A 6,968-nucleotide genomic window follows, 5' to 3' on the forward strand; every position below is an offset into this window, starting at 1 on the left:
TGTGTATATATACCACATTTTCTTGATCCATTCATCTTGTGAGGGCATCTGGGTTGGTTCCATATACTAGCTATCGTAAATAATGTTGCAATAACCATAGTTGTGCTGGTAGTTTTAGTATGGTCTTGTTTATGATCATTTGGGTAGATCCCCAAAAGTGGGATTAATGTGTCATAGAGGAGTTTTATGTGGAGTCTTTTGAGGAACCTACATACTGCTTTCCAAAGTAGTTGAACAAGTTTACACTCCCACCAAGAATGCAGTACGGTTCCCTTGTGGCCACATACCTTTCAGCATCTGTTGTTGTAAAAATATGGAATGCTCCACGAATTTTCATGTCATCCTTGCGCAGGGGGCATGCTAATCTTCTCTGTATCGTTCCAATGTTAGTGCATGTGATGCTAAATTGAGCAAAGAACATTTTTTATATATAAAGTATAATTTGTATTGATTTTATGAAACTAGACAATTCAACAAAAATAAGTTCAAAAGAATTGTGAAATTTTAGAATCATGTACTTCTTACATAAGCACACATTTAAGAATAAAATCAAGAGAGACATGCCAAAAACAAAATAATTCCAGATATTTGTAGTTCAAGAGATGTGTAGGAGGAGGGATTCAATTATTCTATACAAGGCACCTGTCAAAATAAACATTGCAGCAAGTGTTTGGGTTTGATAAAGTTTTAATGTTTTAGGGCTGGGAAGGTGGCTCAGTGATAGAGTGCTTGCCTTGCATGCATGAGGCCCTGGGATCTATTCCTCAGCACCACATAAGCAAAAAGAAAAAAGCGGTAAGTGACGCTGTGGCTCAAGTGGTAGAGTGCTAGCCTTGAGCTGAAGAGCTGAGGGACAGTGCCCAGGCCCAGAGTTCATGCCCCACAACCGGACCCTCCCCCCAAAAAAACAGTTTTAATGTTTTAAATATGCTTAATTTTGAGATTTTGCTTATATATGCCAAAAATAGGACTGTTTGGCAGGTATAAAACTTTTTGATAAAGTATTTAAGATTTATGGTAGTAGACATTAAGTACTAAGTATGTACATTTTAGAGTATATGGAAACTTTATTAATGAGAAGTTGCAAAGTCTTTGTGTAAAGAAGCAGAGTGAAGAGTTAAGACTTTAACTATACAGTTTTTGTTAAAAATTTAGAGATTCCTTACTTTATTTGATGATATAAGCCATAATGTACACATGTATGTTACTAGTCACACACATACATATACACATGTATACATGCGCACATGGAGAAAGACACATAATTACAGCCAACACAATTTCCACCAGTTGTTGAATATGCCTTAAACGGAATACTTGGAACAATATATGTTGAAGATGTATTTGTCTCTAATAGTTCATTTACCAATCCTCTTATCTCTTAAAACTGGTAGTTTTAGAGAGATTGGATTTACAAAATGCAGTACAAGTGATAGCAAGTCACTTGGAAACCTCAGTAAGTATAAGTGATATGGTGTCTCCCTGCTCCTCACGGAATGCTTACTCTTGTAGACACTCTCAACCACCGAAGTAGCAGGAAAATACCCTGGTAAAGAGTAAAGTTATAAGGCTTTAAATGGCATCCTTACTTGAGCTCTTTTCCCAACAACCAGCATGAATTCCTAGGCAGATGTGTGAGTCCTCCGAAAACTGGACTCTACATATACATTTTACTAACCCATGTGAAAATTCCTATATGAGAAATGCTGACTGAGTTCTTGCTGATTTCCTGGCCAAGAAAATAAGAAAAAAAAGAAAGTATTTTTAATGTTTTAAAGTTTGAGAATAATGTTTAACCTGTCAATAAATGTGTAGAACACAATTATACCAACTGATAAAAAAAAATGATGGCATTTCATTTATGTGCTCTTGTACTTGGCCAGTGATTTTAGATGTGTCTACAAAAGAAGAATCAGCATAAATCAAGCCAGCATTTCTTCATTTAAGATATAAGGAAAGGATACTGGTTGACCCATTGTAACAATGAAATATACAAGACACTCTACCAGAGGATGGGTGAAGGGGGGAGGTGGGCTGGTGTGAAGGGAAGGGATGGTAGGGTTAAAAACAAAGGAGGAGGTAACAATGCTCAATAAGAAATGTACTCATTACCTTACTTATGTAACTGTAACCCCTCTGTACAGTATTTATAATAAAAATATATATTAAAAACATACAAGGAAAATTTATCCCCCATTGTATACACACTTAATCCAGAAATTCATTACTGAATTCAAAACCTCTTAGAATTAAATTCCTAAATAGCAGTACTACATCTATATACCAGTATAAAATTTAAGCATTTTTATTTTTTAATTTTTCACGTCTCCTTTCTATCCCTCCCTTTCTCTTATCCTATTCCCGTACTTCTCTGAATATTATGTTTTTAATTTGCATAATTTTAAGTGTTTCACTTTTAAGTTTTTAATTTTTGTTTTACTATTTTTCCTTGTCTTTTTTTTCTTTTTCTTTTTTCCCCGGGCTCTACTATCATTCTATCCAACCTATTCCCTGCTTTTAGATTAGGACTAAGTTAGCTCTCCCTCTACCTTTCCACATCCCTCTATTCCTATTTATACCCACATCTCTCGCTAAAACTAATAACTTCTGGTTTGCCAAATTCTTCTTTGCTGTTCGTAGCCTATTAATGCATAGTTGTTTGATGTTGAAAAATATATCTGTTGAACTAGATTATATCTGCATGCTTTTGACTGTGCAACTACAGACTTGGCTGATGCTTGCCTTAAGATAGTTTTCTAGCACAAACTGCTGTTACTCTCATCCCAAATGGGCAAAATAACCCGGAAAAACACAAGAAAAATGTCACGTCCTGGTATCTCAACTCCCACTCATGATAATCAGTGGACAGAACAGATAATGAATAATCCAGAGGAGAACTCCCAAAAAGCTCTACAAACAATAATGGTAAACATGATAAATAAAAAGATTGAAAACCTGCAAAGGACTCTGTTTGAGCATGATAGGGAGAGAGAGGAAGCAAACCGAAGATCAAAACAGGAAGCTCATGGGTGTGAGGAAGCTACTCAAAGATAGATAAAGGAATTGCATGAGCAGCTTGAGAACACTCAAAGAGAAATAAAAGAATTGTGTGAGCAGGCTGAGATCAGTCAAAGAGAACTAGAGTAATTGCATGAACGTGAGGAAGCTAATCAAAGAGTAATACAGGAATTGCAAGAGCAGGATGAGCATAGACAAAGATCAATAGAGGCATTCATGGAATCCATAAACAGAGAGCTGAAAGAAGTCAGGGAGTCCACAAAGGGAATGCTGAATGGATCCCAACAGAAGGAATGGAATTCCAAGGAAATAATAACAATCAACTAAGTGAATTGAGAATAAACATTGAACACCAAATTAAGGAAGTAAAGAATTTCATACAAGATCTAAAACAAAGATCCAACAAAGAATTTGAAGTCATAAAAGCCGACCAACTAGAAGGAAAAGAAAGGAAAAAGTAGAAAATCTGGATAGTTGAATAGACCATGAAGAAGATTGAATTCTGAGGATAGAAGACATCCTAGATATTATAGAGAAAGGACATAAAACCATCCTAGACAAATCTAAGAAATATGATAGATTTATTCAACATTCAACCCTTGGAAGACACCATTAGAAGGTCTAATCTGAGGATAATTGTTGTAGAGGAGCACGTAGAACCAGAAGTCCATGGTCTAGGAAATTTGTTTAACAGGATCCTAGCAGAGAACTTCCCAAACATGCAAAAAGATAGGCCTATTCAGATACAAGAAGCTTTTAGAACTCCCAATAGACCAGACCAGAACAGGATTTCCCATTGTCACATTATATGCACAGGATCAATTCAGACTAAGGAAAAGATCCTTAAAGATGTCATGAAGAAAAGATCAATCACCTATAAAGGGAAACCAATTAAAATCACCTCAGATTCCTCAGCAGAGACAATCAAAGCAAGAAGAGACTAGAATGATGTAAGCAATGCCCTAAAGACAAACAACAACCAGGAATACTTTACCCAGCTATACTCTCCTTAATAATTCGAGGTCAAATAAAACACTTCCATGGCAAAGAAAAATTGAAACTATATATCTCCACCACACCAACCCTACAAAAGAATCTTAAAGATATCCTCCACAGAGAAAACCAACAAGACCACAATAAAGGCCAAGAAACAGCACCCAAACTGAGAATCCAAGAACCATAGGAAGAACACAGTTGCCGCAGCCCGAAGAAGTTGGATAAAATGGCAGGAACTCTCAAATACTTCTCAGTTCTATCTCTCAACATTAACGGATTTAACTCTCCAATTAAGCAACAAAGTCTGTCTACTTGGATTAAAAAGCAAGATCCTTCTATCTGCTGCCTTCAGGAGTCACATCTTGCCCACAAAAACAAACACATTTTCAATTTTAAAGACTGGAACAAAATCTACCAAGCAAACGGCCCCCATAAACAGGAAGGAGTTGCAATCCTAATATCAGATAAAATAGACTTTTAATTAAAATTAGTGAAAAGGATGGTGCATACTAATTAAGGGATCACTCTTTCAGGAAGATATTACCATTCTGAATATCTATTTGCCAAACAACGGAGCACCCAAATTTATCCAAGAAACACTAATTTCCCTCAAATCCCACATAGATCCAAAGACATTAATCGTTGGGGGCTTTAACACACAACTTTCCCCACTACATAGATGAACTTCGCAAGAACTCAACAGAGAAACCGCAGATATAAACAACTGCATAGATCAACTAGATTTAACAGACATCTATCAAATATTTCACCCAGCAGCATCAGAATACACGTTTTTCTCAGAAGACACATGGAACATTTTCCAAAATAGACCACATTTCTGGCCACAAAGCAAACTTGTCCAAATTCAGAAACATTGAAGTTATACCTTGCATTCTATCAGACCACAAGGGAATAAAATTATAATTCAACACCAAAAGCCACCAAAGAAAGTCATGTAACACATGGATCCTGAATAACACAATGCTGAATCATGAGTGGGTCATGGAAGAGATTAGAAAGGAAATTCAAATGTTCATGATATTCAACAAAATTGAACACACCAATTACTAGCTCCTCTGGGACACAGCAAACGCAGTATTCAGAGGCAAGTTTCTAGCTCTGAGTTCCTACATCAACAAATTGGAGAGATCTGAAACCAATTTAATGAGCCTCCTTGAAAAAGAGCAGCAAGATAAACACAATCCAGAAAATGGAAATAAATAATTAAAATTTAATCAGAATTAAATGAATTGAAATGTAAAAAAATAATAGAAAGATTCAAGAATCCAAAGAGTTGATTCTTCGAAAAAATTAACAAAATTGAGAGACCCTTAGCAAATCTTATCATAAAAAGAAGAGAACGTACCCAAATAAACTCACAGATGAGAATGGAAACATCATCACAGAATCAATTAAGATTCAGAACATTACAAGGGAATGCTTCTAAAACTTTCATACTAATAATTTTGAGAACTTGAAAGAAAAGGACCTTATCCTAGCAAATACTGACATGACGAAACAAAGCCAAGATGAGTCAAACTATCTTAAAAGGCCTATATCAAGCATTCAAATAGAAACAACAGTAAGAGACCTCCCATCTAAGAAAAGCCCAGGACCAAATGGTTTTACAGAGGGATTCTACAAGGCCTTCAAAGCAGACATCACACCAATACTCCTCCAAATCTTCAATGAAACTGAAAAAGAAAGCTCACTACTGAACTCATTCTATGAGGCCATCATAACACACATCCCAAAACCAGGAAGGGACTCATCAAGGAAAGAGAACTATAAACCCATTTCTTTGATTAAGATTGATGCAAAGGTTTTCAACAAAATTTTGGTCAATCGACTTCAACAATTCATCCAAAAAATCATACACCATGATCAAACAGGATTCATTTCAGGGATGCAAAGCTGGTTTAATATATGCAAATCAATTAATATACTTCAGCACATCAACAGCAGCAAGGATAAGAACCACGTGGTTATCTCAATAGATGCAGATAAAGCATTCAACAAGATCCAACACCCCTTTATTATGATGGTTCTGGAAAAATGAGGAATCCATGGTACATTTCTCAATACAATAAAGGCTGTATATGACAAAGCAATAGCCAGCATTATAGTTAACGGTGAAAAAATAAAGCTACTTCCTCTTAACTCAGGAATGAAACAAGGATGCCCACTCTCTCCACTTCTCTTCAATCTAGTATTGGAATCCCTAACTACAGCAATAAGATAAGATGCAAATGTAAGAGGGATCCAAATAGGGAAAGAAGAAGTAAAACGCTCCCTCTTTGCAGATGACAAGATCTTTTATTTAAAGAATCGCACAGAGTCCATTCCAAAATTACTAAAGCTGATTCAAAACTCTGGCAAAGTAGCAGGGTTTAAATTAACCCTCAAAAATCAATGGCTTTTCTGTATGCCAACAATAAGAAAAGTGTGGCTGAAATTAGGAAAGCAACTCCATTCGTAATAGCCCCACAAAAAATAAAATACCTAGCAATTAACTTAACCAAAGTAGTGAAGGACCTCTATAATGAAAACTTTAAAAAACTGAAAAAGGAAATCAAAACTGAACTTATAAAGTGGCAAAACTCTCAGGCTCCTGGACTGGGAAAGATCAACATCGTGAAAATGGCAATACTTCCCAAGGCTATCTACAAATTAAATGTGATACCTATCAGTATTCCAACCTCATTCTTCAAGGAAATAGAAGAGGCAATCAAAAAATTCATATGGAACAATAAAAGACCCTGAATAGCAAAAATGATCCTTAACAGAATGAACAGTGCTGGAAGAATATCAATACCAAGTTCAAATTCTACTACAAAGCCATAGTAATCAAAAGAGCTTGGTACTGGCACAAGAACAGACCTCAGGACCAATGGAATAGAATTGAAAACCCAGAAATGAACCAACAGACCTATAGCCATCTAATCTTCGGTAAG

The 6,968-nt window shown here is 35.9% G+C and overlaps 1 non-coding gene across 1 annotated transcript; it reads right to left on the reverse strand.

The window, feature by feature from the left end:
- Nucleotides 1-307: 307 nt before the first annotated feature.
- On the reverse strand, nt 308-414 carry LOC122097238. The gene has a single exon (XR_006145499.1). It is a non-coding gene; the product is annotated as a U6 spliceosomal RNA (small nuclear RNA).
- Between the last annotated feature and the right edge of the window lie 6,554 nt (nt 415-6,968).

The sequence above is a fragment of the Dipodomys spectabilis genome, unplaced genomic scaffold (assembly GCF_019054845.1).
Source record: "Dipodomys spectabilis isolate Male_0828 unplaced genomic scaffold, ASM1905484v1 ptg000418l, whole genome shotgun sequence".
NCBI classification, from domain to species: domain Eukaryota; kingdom Metazoa; phylum Chordata; class Mammalia; order Rodentia; family Heteromyidae; genus Dipodomys; species Dipodomys spectabilis.